Consider the following 17,945-nt stretch of genomic DNA (forward strand, 5'->3'; position numbering starts at 1 on the left):
TGTGACTCAAAGTATTAGGGATATGGAACCTGAAGAGGCTACCTCCTGTAGCAAAGCAGGAAGACCAGAGGAGCCATAGGGACACCAACCCACCCTGATATTATCAACCAAAAATATATCCTATCTATAAGAAATGCAGACATAGGGAATGGAGCAGAGAGTGAGGGAATGGCCAGCTAATACCTGGCCCCACTTGAGTCTCATCCCATGGGCAAGCACCAATCCCTGACACTATTAATGATACTCTGTTATGCTTGCAGACACGAATCTAGCTTTGCTGTCCTCTGAGAGATTCCACCCATCAGCTGACTCAGACAGATTCAGACACCCACAGCCAAAATGTGGATGGAGCTCGAGGACTCTTATGGAAGAATAGGAAGAAGTATTGTGGGCCCTAACGGGATGGGAACTCTACAGGAAGACCAACCGAATCTACCAATCTGGACCCTTGGGGCTCTCAAAGACTGAACCACCAACTAAAGAACAGACAGGGGTAGACCTAGGCCTCCCCATACATATATAACAAATATGCAGCTTGGTCTTCATGCGGGTCCCAAACAACTAGAGCAGGAACTACCTTAAAAGCTGTTGCCTATATGTGGGATATGTTTGTCTCTCTGTGCTGCCTTTCTCAGACTTGGTAGGCGAGGATGCACTTAGCCTCACAAAGACTTGATGTGCCAGGGTGGGAGTATAACCAGAAGTGGTCCCCACGGGCTCAGAAAGCAAAGGGAGAAGGGAGATGTGAGGGAGTGGCCAGTACGGGAGCAGTAAGTGGTATGCAAAATGAGTAAGTAAAATGAAATATTAAATAAAAAATTAAATTAAAAAACATTTGTGTTTTCTGGTGGAATTAACACACAGCATGCAGTCATGTGTGCATCTTTCATTTTATTTATTTGCTCTTTTATATATTAGGACCATATTGATCCTACTATTATGGCTCTGTAATACATCTTAAGATCTGAATTGGTATTCCCTGCAACATTTCCCTCTTTCCTTCTGATTGTATTGGCACTCTGGGATCTTTTGAGGTTCCATATGAAGGTTAGAGTCAGTTTTTTTCTATTTCCATGAAGGATGACATGAGGATTTTGATTGAGATTGAATTGAATCTATAAAAAGTTTTGATATAATATTCATTTATTTGGTATAATCATCATTTGGCCAATCTAGGATCATTACAATGTCTTTATCTTGTCCTTCAGAGGTTTAAAGCTTCCATTGTAGATTCCCATCACTTCCTTGTTGTTCATTCCCATGCATTTCATTTTCTTTGAGTCTGTGGTAAAGTGGAGTGTGCACATGATCTCTCTCTCTCTCTCTCTCTCTCTCTCTCTCTCTCTCTCTCTCTCTTGTTTGGTGTTGATGTATAGAAAAGCTATTGATTTGTGCATTTGAATATGTATGCTGCCACATTGCTAAATTGGTCATTTCTAGAAGTTTTCTGGTCAAAATCTGGGGATCTCTAATGTCTAGCACCATGTCCACTGTAAATAGGGATAATTGGATATCTTCTTTCCTGATTGTATGCCTTTAATTTCCTTCTGTTGCTTATTGCCTCAGCTGAACTTTGAGAATGGTGAAGATAGCAAGTTCTATTGACAGTGATTAGGAGTACTGGACATTCCTGGCACATTACTAACTTCAGAGGGATTAATTCAATCTTTTCTCCATTTCAGACGATGTTGGCTGTTGGTTTCTCATATATATCTTTTTACTGAGCTGAAGTATATGGTCCCTGTGGTTCTCCATTCTCCTAAGACTTTTATCATGAGGGCATAATGGATTTATCAAATGCTTATTTTGCATCTACTTAAATGATCTGATTTGAATAATTAAGTTTACTAATGTGACTTATTACATTACAAACTTGCATGTATTTAACCATCCTTACATTCAGGTGGTTCAACCCAATGTGATGGACCATCTTTGTGATACATGTCTGTATTATGTTTGCAAGTTTGTTTCTGAGCATTTTTTAGTATTGTATCTTCTCTTCTTTCTTTCTTTTTTTTTTTTTAAGATTTATTTATTGATTATATGTAAGTACACTGTAGCTGTCTTCAGACACACCAGAAGAGGGAGTCAGATCTCATTACGGATGGTTGTGAGCCACCATGTGGTTGCTGGGATTTGATCTCTGGACCTTTGGAAGAGCAGTCGGGTGCTCTTACCCACTGAGCCATCTCACCAGCCCCCTTCTCTTCTTTCTTAATGTCTTTCCTTTCCTTTTTTCTTTCCTACTCCTCCTATTCTTCTTCCTCTTCCTCCTCTTGCACCTCCTTTCTCTTTCTGGATCATTTGTCTCTATCTCACATGTTATGGGGCTGTCTCGGTTGTTGTCTTATTCATATAATTATGGTGGTATAATTATGCATCCTTTCTTAAATTTCAAGATTAATGGAGTACATGTTTTAAAAGGATTCTCTTAAAAGTTCTGAATTTTTGGGTAGCTATTGTAACAGTTCTCTATTCACATTTATTCTTTTAATTTAGGCCCTCTTTTTTTTTTTTATAGGGTAGTTGGGTCAAGGCTCCATTATTCCTATATATATTATGAAAGATGCCACATCAACTCCAGTAGAATCTGTGTGACAAGTTCCACAGACTGAGGCAAAAACTTCCAAAGAAGGAGGCCTCCTGGAACCAGTTGTGAAACTCTTGCCTGGAACAAAATATTGAGCCATAGTTCTCATTACAATTTATCTGTTTTTTTTTTTTTCTGTTATTCCTTTTCTTATTGATGACAGGTTCCTGGTAGCCTTGGCCAAGATCTAAAGCAAGAATAATGGGTAAGAAACCATTCCTGGAGATGGGGGTCACTAACCATGACCTTATCACCAGGGAAACTGGCGCTTTATTCATAAATCACTTAAAACATTACATAATAGCATTATGATGGATAAAAATTTTCTCAACAAAATTTCATATGGCTGCACATGTGTCATCAGAGATGGGCTTTGGTATATGTAAAGAAAGCCTTAAATTAAAAGAATTAAAATAGTTTAAATTTATGCATTGAAGATTATTAATAAACAGGCACTAGATGTTAAATAATAATTTACCATAAAGATTTGTTAACCTGCTCTTGGAAATATATCACTAGCCTTGGATGACTGACCCACTATATACATCCTTTCAGAGTTGTAATACTTGGATGATTTCTATTGTGCCAAATAATAATGATGTTACCTGTTCTATTTGTGATTCACTGAACACATCTTTTCAGACTTGAAATGCTTGGATGATTTTTTGCTTTATTGTGCCAAATGCTAATGATGGTATTCATGATAGCTTCACTGAACACATATTCTAAAAGTTGTAATAGTTGGGTTTTTTTTTTTTTTAATGTATAAAAGCCCTTGCTTGGAGAGTTGCAAAATATACTCAGATTTAAACTGCCTCTGTGTTTGTTTCTGTTTGTCACTGCCGAATCTTTACCCACCTAGCCTTCAAGGACCTTCATCTCAGGGACCCCCATACCCAACATGGTTGGTCTGTGGAAGAAAGAACCAGTTTGAAAGTTTGTTGGTCTTTTGTGTTGTACTCTTTTTTCTCTTTTATTGATTTTTTATGATTTTGAACAACTAAGTTTGAATTTTTTTTCAAATTTTTGAGAAGGATCATTAAATTAAATCTTTTTTCTGATTTTTTTAAATATTAGCACTCACAGGTATCTATTTCCCTTATAGGACAACTTTCAGTATGTCCCACTGGTTCTGTTATGTTGGAATTTCGTTATTTCACATTTTGAAAATCTCTATTTTCTTTATTGACCCAATAATTATTCAGTCATGTTCTCCTTTTATTTCCAGGAGTTTGTACTTTTCTTAGGGATTTAACTGTTGTCAGTTTTGGCTTTATTACACTATGCTCAGATTGAAGTCCCTGAGAGGTGTGCAGTTGTTATCAGCCCCTGCCTTCATCCTGTGAGGTTACAACTTGAGGTAAAGCTGCAGAAGCTGCCAAGGCCACTGGACAACCTTTTCTACCTCAGCCTGTGACCACTGTGAAATACCTCAGCAGAAAATGCCATGGCAATGGCACTTCCTCTTCAGACTCTGCCTGCCATCAACAGGAAGTACCAACACAGGGTCTGCCATGGGGGCAAAATGTCCTTTCCACACTTCCTGAAGAGCTCCATGACTGTGGCATAGAACCTAAGCCAAAGCAACCTGTGGCCTGAAATGACTCCCCGTCCTGACCAATGGACCATATGTAGAAAAAACAGTGTGAAACAAACAAAAACACCAAAAACCAACCAAACAAACAAAGACTAATAACTGATCAAGAAAACTCACCAATTCCTGAAGAGAAAAACCGCCAATCTCTGACCTCTGTAAGATCAGGACATGAAATTCCACCAATCCTCATCTTGGAAGTGTCCACCCTTAGAAATCTCTGCCCACGAAGAAATTCAGTATAACTGCTTGTTCTTGGAACAGAGTGCCCCTCCTCTCCTGGATGTTTCCGTGCCCCCAAATCTCAAAAGTTTGCTGTATTTTTACATATCTCTTTGGAAACACACACTCAAACATGCAAACCTACACAGAAAGGGGGGGGGGAAGGGGAGGGGAGGAGAGAGAGAGAGGGAGAGGGAGAGGGAGAGGGAGAGGGAGAGGGAGGGAGAGGGAGAGGGAGAGGGAGAGGGAGAGGGAGAGGGAGAGGGAGAGGGAGAGGGAGAGGGAGAGGGAGAGGGAGAGGGAGAGGGAGAGGGAGAGGGAGAGGGAGAGGGAGAGGGAGAGGGAGAGGGAGAGGGAGAGGGAGAGGGAGAGGGAGAGGGAGAGGGAGAGGGAGAGGGAGAGGGAGAGGGAGAGAGCATAAGCATATTTCTTGCTCTTTTTCCTCTGGAAACATCTAGATGTCCCTCCAAATCCATTTTATCTTGTCTCCACACAATCTGAAACATTCTTTTTGGCATGAGACTAAAACCCCAGAGGAGGAACCCTGCCATTTTCAGCAAACCCCTCATAGCATGAGCCACATAAGATTCTCCCTCCCTTCAGGTGCCTTTTGTCAGGCAGGTCATTGCTGTCAGTGAAATGAACAGTAACAGACAGAGCCCCTTTGGACTAAGAAGTGAGAAAAGCCACTGTGGGTTGTGCCAGCTCTGAGTTGTTTCTAATGCTCTGATGTCACTGAGAGCCATTGTAAGGAATGACTGACAGCTGATCATATAATGCACTGTCTGGGATGTTTTGTGTCCTTCTGTGCAGAGAGCTGTTTGGTAGTGAACTGCAGGACTTGGTGGTTGATGGTTAGATTTGTACCTTCGTGATTGTTTGGATTTTGACATTGAACATCTGCTACACTTCCACAAAGTGAGTTCTTTCCTGCTGCTTCCTTCCTGTGAGCTCAGAGGTTTGGTTTTCTGTTTATGTGACATTATTCATTTGGGGGCTTTGTTTATAGCTTTGACTTCTTGGTTTTTGTTTGTTTAGGTTTTTCATTTTTCTTTGTGGAATAATATCCATCCATTTTCTCTCCTTCCTTCCTTCCTTCCTTCCTTCCTTCCTTCCTTCCTTCCTTCCTTCCTTCCTTCCTTCCTTCCTTCCTTCCCTCCCTCCCTCCTTCCTTCTTTCCTTTCTCCTTCTTTCATTCTTTCCTTTCTCATTCCTTCCATCCTTCCTTCTTTCCTTTCTTCTTCCCTTCTTTCTCTTTCCTTCTTTAATTAAGTTTGCTTTTCTTTATCTTTAGAGACTGGGTTTCTTTGCATAGAATTGACCAACCTGTAAATTTCTCTGTAGACCAGGGTAGCCTTAAACTCAGAGATTTGACTGCCTTGCCTCCTGAGGACTGAGGTGAAATATGGGAAGAAACCTGAGTGGAGTCCATGACTGGCCAACATCTATATTTCTCTTCCTGATTTCTCTTTTGACTTTGTCTCTTTCTGTTACTCTCTATCTCATTCTGCCTCTTATGCTCCAGTCCCCTCAAAACTCTCCTATCCCTTAGCCCTGCCTTAAACCACCAAGATCCTGCATATGAGAAAAAAAATGGTGGAGTTTATCTCTGTTGGGCTATGTTATTCTGTGTAACAACCCAGAGATCTCAAAGTACATCCATTTCCAGAAAAACTGATAAATTTTCATTCTTATTCATGGTGCAGTGCAATGCTTTGCCCCCATCCTGTGTATATACTGTGTTTATCTTCTGGGCAGGTTGCATCCCATGCATTTCTGGGTAAAGCTATCTTGATGTTCAAGTGTGGACTTTAACTCACTGCTTTCCCTTCATAACGGATGTCTTGGGTAAGCTTGTCAATGTGTTATCCTTTGAAATGGGGATCCTTGTTCTCCTGGCTAAACTGTTGTCTTCCATTGCCCTTGCTTTCTTTCAGCTCTGAGCCTTCTTCATTCTTTCCATCCACTGTGTTTGTCTACACTTTGTTCTGGTTTCTCTGTGGCCTTGAGGCATAGCCAGACTTTTCTTTGGAGGTATCTCTAACTTTTAATCTCAGAATCTCTAGCAGTAAGTTTTCTTAGAAGTAATTCTAAATTTTTGCCATCTTTACTTGCTATAGCTCCTGGTGACTCTGACCAAGAGAAGGGAAGTGCCATGATGTCCAGGGAGCTCGAGGCCAGTTTCCGCGAAGGGGACACCCTGGCACAGGATTACTACATCTTGGGTACCCAGGTAAAGGGTCCTTTGCACGAGTCAAATTGGCTCTCCACTTTATGACCCATACCCTGGTAGCCATCAAGATGTTGAAAAGGGGCAAAATCTCAGACTTCCTGGTTATTTTCGAAATTCAAATCATGAAGTCTCTACACCACCGTCATATAATACAGCTTCTACAAGTTTTTCAAACCAGGCACAAAACCTACCTGGTGATGGAACATGCATCCCGGGATCCCTGCTGAAATACATCAAAAAGCGTCGGCCTCTAGATGAGGAAGAGGCATGAACCATATTTTCAGAACTCTCTTTGGCTGTCAACTATATCCACAGTCAGAATATTGCCCACCGAGACATCAAGGCTGAGAACATCCTATTGGATTGGGATGGCCATGTAAAACTCACTGATTTTGGCATAAGCAAAAGACTGGCCTCTGGGGAAAAATTCAAAGGATTTTGTGGCACAGCACGATACTGTGCTCCTGAAGTGTTCAATGACACACAATATGATGGCCTTCCAAGTGACATATGTTGTCTTGGAGTAGTATTATACTATTTAGTTATCGGCCACCTTCCCTTCCAAGGGACAACGCACTCCAACATAAAGTACATGATTCTATCCCAGAGCTGGCGGATTCCATATCACCTGTCCCCAGAGCTTCGAGACCTAATGATTAGATTAATGACAATAGATCCCACAATGAGGCCATCCATCAAAGAAGTATTGGCACACCCATGACTGCGCCATGATCAAGACATATTGACACCCTCAGAGGAAATCCCTAGAGAGCCAGAGCCCAACATTGCTTTTGAAATGGCTTTAATGGGTTTCAACATGAAAGAGCTTAGAGATGCTTTGAGGGAACGGGAATATAGCCATATCATGACAACCTACTTAATTATGAAACAGAAATCTATCTCACAGCCCCAATTTTATCACGATGGAGGGCAGGGTGGTACACTGGACCTTACAAAAGATCTCAACCTTTCTTGGCCTTTAAGGATGGTAACCAGTGACCCTAGCTTCACTTTGACCACTCTCTCTGAGCTGCGTGGAGATAGGAGGAAAAGCTGTAAGAGGAGGCATAGTGTACCTCCCACCCTCTCTTCTCTTAAGAGTAAGAAGAGGAGCTTTCTGAAAAACACCTCCCCACAGCAGGAGCTCACGCCTGGGGTTAGAAAGGGCACATGCAGAGAGGAGGGCATCATCAATTCCACAAATTTATCAGGAATAAAGATGTCAACAGCCACAACAACATCATATTCAGGAACCACAGACTCATTGTTGACAGCATCACAAATCTCAACCTTTGAAAATACACAAGATGTGGCCAATGAGAGCTCTGAGTCGTCAGACACAAGTAGCAGCTCGTCCTCCTGGGAGTCCACAACCAGAAGCCCCTTCCCCAGTGAGGAGCCCCAGGAAGAGATTACAAGCACCAAATGCTTACAAGACAGCAGCTCATCCTACAGGGAAACAGACCATCAGGAGCAACTGGGAAGGCAGTCCCAGGGTGTGCCCAGAGTCCCACTGAGAAGGTGGGGCTGGAAGGGCCTGAAGAAAACAATTGTCAACCCCGTAAGAAGCTTATGTTGCTGCATCCCAGTGACCAATAATGAAATCAGGCAGCCAATGAAGAAGAGTGCTTCAGAGACACAGGCTAAAACAAGTAGGTGGCGGTGTGATGGGAAAGCATACACTCTTTACATTCTTCTTCATTAAAACATTCTCAGTATGCATGTTGAGGGGGTTGATGACTTTGTATCTATCATGCGGTAGAGAAAATCCCATCCTGTCCTCCCACCTATGAGGAGTCTTCCAAAGCTTGGTTTCCATAGAGACAGCAGAGGATAGTGGCAAGGATGCTAGACATGTGTTGGTGAAGGGATCAATAGACCACTCAGGAGGAATCAGCCTGAGGGTCCATGCCAACACAGGGCCAGCACAGCCAAGCATAGGTCCTGCCGATTTCTAATATTTCTTGTGTCTGTTTCAAGTGCTGTCAAAGCCCCTGTCGCTGGAGTGTGATGCCAGAGAGTGAAGAGGAGCCTGCTGAGGATGCAGACAGGAGCAGGGAGGAGAGCGCCAGGTAGGAATTCCAGGCGGCTCTGTGCCAGTAGGAAGATCTGTCCATATTGAAGGTTTAAACTAGAGGCAAGATGTTGTTTTCCTCTGAAGTCTGAAGGAAAATTCTGGGAAGAAGATCTGAGTGATGTTCCTTTTGCCCACCCCCTGTAGGGAATTCCACACTGGGCAGCAGTCCCAGAATAGTTGTGGCCCAGTGCATTAATCTTCACAGAACACAGAAATCCCTGGAAGAAAACACCCATCCAGGTGCACTCCTGAGTTGAGGAGACAGTGATCCTGGAGGCAGAGGAAGGAACTCAAAGGACCTGACCTGTTGCATGTCTCCAAGAGGTATATGTGTGACCAGGGTAGAGGCAACAACAGAACTGAGAAACAGCAAGGGTGCATCTGGAGTCCTTAAGTGAAAACAGAGGGACAGAGAGAACTCAGCTCCACAGCTTCACAAAACTAAAACCTCAAAAAAGAAACTCTGATATTGCTAGTAGCACCATCAATGCATTAGCCTAAGTAAGCCTTGGTTAATGTATCCTTTGTTTATATAAAAAAGACTCCTTGACCTATTACCATCATTTAATATCCAACTCTGTTAAGTAATGTCTCTACATGTGAAAAGATTCCCAACCCCTTGCATGCCAGTTTTACAAACACACTCATTGTTATTGTATTAATAAAACCACATACCATTTACAATTGTTACATTTATTCATGTGTGTGTGCATGATTATATGAGGTTTAGGTGGAACAAGTGTTGGCAGGAGTGCAGAGAGTCCTAAAGAGCACATCTGATCTCTCAAACTGGTGTTACAGATGCTTGTGAGTCACCATGTGCTGCTGAGATCTAAATCAGGACTTTCTTAAGATCAGGAAGCACTGTGCCATTTCTATATCACCATTGATTTACTGAGGATGATAGAGCTTCGACTTATACTATTGCTTGCACATGTTAATTATCCAAAGTGGGAGAGTGTTGATTATGATAGATCCATGTGTGTATATACTGAAATTTGACTATAACAACCCTTCTTTCTTCTTATACTGTACACATACATAGAAAGGCCCTGCCATTTAAAAAAATTCTTCAATATCAAATTTCCAATATATATTGTTTAACACAAGAGTTTATACTTTAATTCTTATGGTACACATATTTGTTTATTGTTTGTATTTAGGAGAGCAAAATAAAAACTTTCCAACACATGAAACAATGAAAACATTAAGAATACACACAACTCAACAGACCTTAATATATAAAGCTATGGATTTCCCAATGCATCCCCCAAATCATAAGGATTATTGGCTGTATAAAAGATTATTTTTTTCCAATAAGGACATTCAACTCTGAATGAAAAGAATAACATGAAAACTCAGAGATAGTATCATGATAATAGCATGACAATTTATACCAAACTTGCTGTCCTTTGAAGGAAAGGAAAACAGTTATTTGTGATACTACATGCAGAGAAAAACAGCAAGTCTTTTTCAGTCTTGTCAATTCCATTAGAATAAGCTTTTCTTGGCATTGAATTCTAAATGGATATTATGACCTGAATCTTTAAGATTAAGAGGGGCCAAACCCTTGAAAAGGTGATGCATTGGTGGCCAGGCTAGCCAGATGGTGGCAAAAGAGACTGAAACAAATGAGTGAGTTTTCCAGGTCCTGCCAAGGAGGGGTAAGGCATTACTCAAAGCATGGTGCATGTGGTAACCTGACTGGAGGTAGGTTACATTAGGTGTTATGAGGAAGAACCAGGCACGACAAGCCAGTTCCCTTATTCATGCCCATATAATGCATTCTGGACAGTCCTGAATGTCGTCAGCCCAGAATTCTGGCTCCACTGCACGCCTTTAATCCCAGCACTTGGGAGACAGGGGCAGGTAGATTTCTGAGTTCGAGACCAGCCTGGTCTACAAAGTGAGTTCCAGGACAGCCAGGGCTGTACAGAGAAACCCTGTCTCGAAAAAAAAAACAAACAACAACCACCATGCTGTGACAGCAGTCTTTATCCAAGGGCTTGTATGCCAACAATAGCAGATCAGATGATTCCAAATCAACCAGTTTATGGTGATAATCCATAATGATAGTGTCTGGATCTTTCAAATCTTTCTGAGTATAAAGATTCCAGGGGCTGGTGAAATGGATCAGTGGGTAAGAGCACTCGACTGCTCTTCCAAAGGTCCAGAGTTCAAATCCCAGCAACCACATGGTGGCTAACAACCATCCGTAATGAGATCTGGCGCCCTCTTCTGGAGTGTCTTAAAACAGCTACAGTGTACTCACATATAATAAATAAATAAATCTTAAAAAAAAAAAGATTCCAACACGGTAACGCCAGAAGAAAGTGCTGACTGTGCACAATTCATGTGATCAGCTGCTTAACTATACCTCAGTCCACACTAAGCAACACTATGGGAGGGTTAGACTTCTTTTTTCTCTGCTTGGTTGCCAGTGTTTCACTTTCTATCACACAGCAACAAATTCCCTTTCCCTAGAACCCAAAGAGATGTGCATTTGATGCACTTGGACTTCTGCAGGACCTTGGAATACGGAGCTCTTCCTGATGGGGCATAAGCTTCATAAAAGTCACTTTAGGTTTCTACCAGTCCAGGGCTCCAATCACACTTCGTTCACAGTAGTACCTTAAAACTCACACCTTTCTCATAGGACGTGGAATTCATTCCATCTCACTTTAGGTCTTCAGAAATTCATCTTCGTAATCCCCATCTTCCACTTGGAAAACGAAGCTCCCATTATTGCCCTTCTGCTACAGTGCATATCTGTCAGTAGTGATGGCAGAAGTCTTTGCTACTGCCTCCAGTACAATGGCAACGGGTCGAAATGTATAACAACGGGTAGCTCTTCTGTCTATGCTGCACCCCGGGTGCAAGGTCTCTGGCGAAGCATTTAGCAGGACATAGCACGAGGGCGCAAAGGCCTCTGGGTGGCGCCGTTAATTGGGAGTAGCACGAGGGAGCAAAGGCCCCTGGGTAAAGCGGTTGCTCAGGTATTCCACGAGGGCTCAAATGCCTCTGAGTAAAACTGTTCTGTTTCCTGGTCACGGAAATCTTAACAGTTGGGCTCTGAGTAAGCCAGAGGTAAGAAGGGACAGATTATTTGGGTTTGTTGTTAATTTTGTTGTTTTAAAGGTAAATTGCCCTTTTAAAAATTGGTTGACTTAATATATTTGCTCTTTTTTTTTTTTCTTACCTGCACTTAGAGAGGAAATTTGAACACCAGAAACCACTTTTTTTTTTTTCTCTCCCTGTTAATTTTGTTTGGATTCTGAGAAACTTGCAGCTCTTCACCATTTACTCCTGATGTTTCTTGTATGGGGCCGTGGCCCTTTTGGTTGTTTTTGGTCATTTTCTTAAAAACACAACACAACACAACACAACACAACACAACAGTTTTAAACCTGAAGATTTCCGTAGTCCGTGTAAGCATGTTTATCCGTTGGCTCGCTTTCTGTGTGTCTGTTAAATGAATGTCATATGTAAATGCTAAACTAAGTCAACAGTGTCTCAGAACTGAATAACTGCAGTGACTTGATGCTCTAAATCATTGTAGGATTTACCGCTAGATGGTTTTGAACCCTTGAACCTGTGATTGTGACCCATGAGGGGGGACCTTTCAGTGCTAAAGCTGATCATGTGTGTAGCCAGAAAGGTACTTTTTGCTTTTAATTTTTATTTTTTGTAACCATTGTCTTAATGGCAAAATAATTATGGTAAAATACAAGTCTCGTGTTTATTATTCCTTAAGAAGTCTGTGTTATATTACCACGGAACACCCAATAAAGCAAAATGTGGTTGTTTAAAAAAAAAAAAAAAAAAGAAGAAGAAGGGACAGATTAGAAATACTTAACTGTATCCCAAAGACAAGTACGCAATGCCTGGGTCTGTCAGTTTTGTATGTTCCAGAACTTTAGGCCTTTGTTAAATTTGGTTTAAAATAACCTATCTTCGTAATTTCCCACACATACACATTATAGTTAGATAAGGTTCAATTGTTTCTCCTGCCTCTATCTGCAACAGGGCATTTTCTTGTTAAGCAGGTGAAGTGAGTGCTGTCTCCTGTGTTTACATGTTCAATTAGCCACCACTTTGCCCTACGGCTTCTCACTCTAAGTATTTTGGATCTCTTTGAAGCAGGATACCTATGTTTTATAGATGTTTACTGAAGAATATTGCCATATTTTCATGTCTCCCACTCCTGTTGGTTTTTATAGACTCCCAAGTCTACCATCACATAATAAGGAAATCAGTGGATAGAAATAGAAATTCATTGTCTAGCATCTAAGAGTCAAAAATCAAGCTGTTGAGTGGGAGAAAAAAAGGAGGGGGAAGGAAAAGGAACATGACTGCTGCCAGGCAAGGTTGAGGAAAATGTTTGTTATAGACATGTGGTTGAGCATAGCCAGAGGGAGTGGCTTCTGGGAGAATCTAGAAGAGATATTAGAAGACTGAGATGAGCCATATGAGGAGAGGGAGAGGGAAGGGAAAGAGGAAAAGATGGGAATAAGATGAAACAGTCAAGAGGCCCAAAGGTTCAAAGAGCAATTGACCAAAATGCTTGTATTATATAGGGAAGAAGAAACAAGCCCCCTGGACTGGGGAAATTTAGGGTGTGGGCTGAGGCCCTCCAGATAGGAAGGACCAAATGACTTAGGAATGCAGGGAGAACCTGGCTGCCAGTTTGATATTTTAAAAAGCCACCTTAGCTATTTGTTTCAGGGTTTGAAACCTAACAGTTGACTGGGATGTTTACCCAGGATGCTCTTAGAGACTGGGTTGCTACCATTTATCTTCAGCTTTTGGTTGGCCATCCATGGTCTTTTGCATTGTAGAGTCATCAATTGTTTAGTGTCTGCACTAACATGAACTCGAGATTATTCAGTCTTCTAAGAGCTTTGTTTTGGTTAGAGTGAAATGTCTCCACAGCATGTTTAATTCCTCAAGTAGCCCCTTCCCTAGCTAGCATTGCTGCTTTAGAGAGACTATGGAAACGGTGAGACATGAAACCTCAATACGATGAGTTGGTCATTGGGAGATGGATGTTGACTGTCTTTCATCTGAGATTGTCTTGGGGTGGGGATCACTGTTAGAACTGGTCCATTGTCTGAACCTCTGTCCTCTTCCCACACTCTCCTGCAATGGAAAGACTTACGCTCAAGCACAAAACGCTAAGCTATATGGTGTAAACACTGTGATAGAGTGAGTCAAAAATAATTGATCTCTCTAATTTTGTTTGTGCCAGGAATTTTGTTTTATCTGTGCTTAAGGAACTAAGACAAATCTAATCCCAAAGAAGGCCATAATCCCAGCTTTTGGAGGTAGGGCTCCAATGTATTTTTAGGAGAACACTATTGAATTCACAACAGCATATAGCCTACTATTTTTTCCCTTAAGAGAAGTTGTTTCTCTGGAGACTGGTTGATAGCTCATTTGGTACAGCATTTTCCTCACAAGCATGGAAACCTGACATTGATTCCTTGAACTTTTGAAAACTTGATTGGTGTTATGGTTTCTGTTTGTAATCTTATCACTGCAGGGATGAGTCCCTGTATGGATTAAGACCTTCGAGATTAAGTCCTAGTAACCTATAATGCATCCTTGTGGCATTAAGGCATGGAATAAAAGTCCTTTCCCTTGGGGAAATCTAACCAAGAGTGAGTTCAGTTTCGAATGTTGCTTCTCATGCTCCTTGTGTCTCCCATTCTCCTGAAAAGGATGTCTGCTCTTTATATATGGACTGCACAGAATAATCTCATGAAGAATTATGGGATTCTTTACAGAAATAATTAACAGAGGTAAAAATGTGATGAAGTCACTGGCTCCATGTGATCAAGACCAAAACAGTCACTCACTTATCGTTGTTTATCAACCAATAACCCAATATTGAATTCAAAGTGTATGAGGGATATTATATAAGATTGCTTTCTTTCTTTCTCTCTCTTTCTTTCTTTCTTTCTTTCTTTCTTTCTTTCTTTCTTTTTTTTTATTAGGTATTTTCTTCATTTACATTTCCAGTGCTATCCCAAAAGTCCCTCATATCCTCCCCTCACCCACTCCCCTACTCACCCACTCCCACTTCTTGGCCCTGGCGTTCCCCTGTACTGAGGCATATAAAGTTTGCACAACCAATGGGCCTCTCTTTCCACTGATGGCCAACTAGGCCATCTTCTGATACATATGCAGCTAGAGACACGAGCTCGGGTGGGGGGCGGGGGGGGAGAGGTACTGGTTAGTTCATATTGTTGTTCCACCTATAGGGTTGCAGATCCACCCAGCTCCTTGGGTACTTTCTCTAGCTCCTCCATTGGGGGCCCTGTGATCCATCCAATAGCTGACTGTGAGCATCTATTTCTGTGTTTGCTAGGCCCCAGCATAGTCTCACAAGAGACAGCTATATCAGGGTCCTTTCAGCAAAATCTTGCTAGTGTATGTAATGGTGTCTTCAATACTGGTATTTTCTGCTTTCAGAAATAATATACATGCTTTCTTCCAGGTCACAGTCTTGGAACAATATACAATTTAAGATTAAAGCCATGTATTGGTATAGGTTGTAAAAGCTGATTATACATACCCAAGGCAAGGAAGGTTGACTGCTAAATTGTTTTTGTAAATCAGGTTGAACACACAGCCAGAGTTCACAGTAGAATTGTATTCTTATGCTTTAAATGATCTTCAGGTGAATTATTACCTCTGGCTCTGAGATCCTTAAAACTTCCTTTGTTTTAGAATGTGCCATACATTTCTTTTTCTGTATAGATTTCCACAATCTCCTTGAGCTTGCAGGGCAGATACTTTAATTCATCAGTGAGTCTCAATCCTACATAGAGACACTGTCAAAAATCTAAATGAACACAGCAAGGTAGCCTGTCTCTGAGGAATGACGACTAAGTTTGACCACTGAGCTCCACATGGAAACATACATGTCTACACCAAACCTACATACTCATGAACACATACAAGCCAATACAATCTCGATCAAACTCCTATCCCTACCCCTTCTGATTTTTTTATAGCAGTTCCTAGGGTCTGATGCTCATCCTGAGTCCTTGTACTTTCATAGATTTTGCTTGGAATTTGTATCAAGTAGACTTTCACCTCTCTCACTTTATTGAAATTCTTACTGTCTTTCAGGTCCCAGAAAACCTGTTGCTCCACATCCAAATCCAGTGGTAAACTCTTAGCCCTGTCCTGCCTGTCCTAGCATTAGCACAGTGCATCCCTCCGCCTTCTGTGATTCGGTCTTCATCTGTTCCTGGCGATTCACACTTGACTTTACCTCATGGCCCAGTGGCCCCTTCTGAGTCCTGCCTGAAGGGACTCCCATCTGAGGCGATGATTTTGATGGCATTCCTGTGAGATTCTTTTGATTCCTTTCATTTTCAAAATGAAAAAAATTGTCTACATCTTTTGATTTCTCTCATTTCAATAAGTGTCAGCATGCTTTTTCTTGTGATGCTAATTTTACTCAAAACATTAAGTCACAATCATTAGGATTGGAGCTTACAAATATTTTTAACAGAGAGAGCTTACAAATATTCTGTTATACTTGTCTTTCAGTATGAAGAGTTTTAGCACTGTACCTTTGCATTCCTTGTTAGTATTTTGTGAACAGTTTGGTATACAGTCTTCCTTAAAATTGAGAAATTTACCTTAATTGACTGGAAAATATGTCCTCTTGTCACTTTCCTACCATCTAGCTACTAACATTGACATCTTCCTGCTGCTAAGCTAGGTTCTCTTAGGTTTACTTTTTCCTTTTCTCTCTCCAGCAAGGACTTCCTCTGTGTCCCTTAGAGTGTGCATTTGCATCAGGAGTGCTTCATTCACCTGTGAGAAATTCCTTCAGAGTTGACATCACATTCATAAACTTCATAGTACTTGATCATTCCTCTATCATTTTAATCTGAAATGTACTTACTTTCCCTCTGTAAAAATATACTTATATAAAAATGGCAACTATCCTATTGATAAGCATGGGAACACCTGGAAGCCAAGTGAAATGGAACAGAAACCATTTGTAGTCCCATAGATATGTGTTAATTTCTGCCTTCAATTTTCATTTCCTAGTTGCTTATGACTGAATTATATGAATGTGATCTAATCACAGGGGAGATGGGAAGGAAGGAAAGGGTGATTTTACCCTTTAGTTGGTGAATCTTTTTACTATTACAGATATTGATTGTAATTTAAATGTCTTAGTGGAATTTTATTATTTTTTATGGAATTAGTGAATCAAGAAGTTGCTTGATATATTCTGAACTAGTTGCTAAAGTATCAAAACTGGAAAGATTTTACCCATACACTTAATTAGATGGCTAAAGGTTGAACTGGGATAGACACCTGCCACCTAGGCTAATGATGGGACTTCAGTCTCTGGAACTCATTTATTGGCAGGAAGGAAGGCACTCCTACAAGTTGTCTTCTGACCTCCTCATATGAACTATGACTGGTGTAAACCCACATACAAACACATATACACACATAAATAAGGAATGAAAGAATATGAAAATCTAATGATAATTGTTGTGTCTGGCCAGCAGATCACAGCCTGGGTTCTAGCCTGGAAAGGCATTTTGGAAACCTGGAAGAGAAGAGGGGCTAGGCGGCGAGAGAAGGGAATGAAGCTAAGACAACATTCTGATCAAAGCTCAATTTTACTATTTCCAGACACTCAGTTATAAAGGAAGGGGGAGGGAACCCGATTTCCCGCCAAACAATCTCGGGGTCCAGTAGCAGGACGAACACGTGTGTGCCTCCAAGCAACAAAGCGGCAGGGTCCAGCAGTAGGCGTGGCAGGACAAATGAGCAGGAAGCTCCACCCTTGAGCAAGCAGGTTCAAGCAGGTGGGGGAAGGGAGACCACATCTCCTCCCATTAGTTAACAACAAAAAAAAAATAAATAAATAAAAAAAGAAAAGGCTGGCCTGAGGCAGAAAAATTATCTATGTGCAATAGTTTTGCCTGAGTTCTTAGGGCTAAAGAAAAAACCTGTTTCCGTGGGATTCTCTAACTTTTCTAATGGTAAACTGTATCTGGCTAAGACTGTCTTTAAAGCACTAACAGAGTAGTGCTGAGCTGTAGGCTCTGACTTTATAATGCTAATTAGTGCTGAATAGGTAACTTCCTGGTTGCATTTTAAGTAGGGCGTTGGAACCCTGGCTAAGTTTAACTAAACAAATTTGAAATACGCTTTATTAAGAATAACACTGAGTTGATATTCCTCC

The 17,945-nt window shown here is 41.2% G+C and overlaps 1 pseudogene; it reads left to right on the top strand.

The window, feature by feature from the left end:
* The first annotated feature begins 650 nt into the window (after positions 1-650).
* Positions 651-8,286, top strand: LOC147005821 (sperm motility kinase 3A-like; annotated as a pseudogene).
* The last annotated feature ends 9,659 nt before the right edge of the window (positions 8,287-17,945 follow it).

The sequence above is a fragment of the Mus caroli genome, unplaced genomic scaffold, assembly GCF_978045245.1.
Source record: "Mus caroli unplaced genomic scaffold, Mus_caroli_1 scaffold_2, whole genome shotgun sequence".
NCBI lineage: Eukaryota > Metazoa > Chordata > Mammalia > Rodentia > Muridae > Mus > Mus caroli.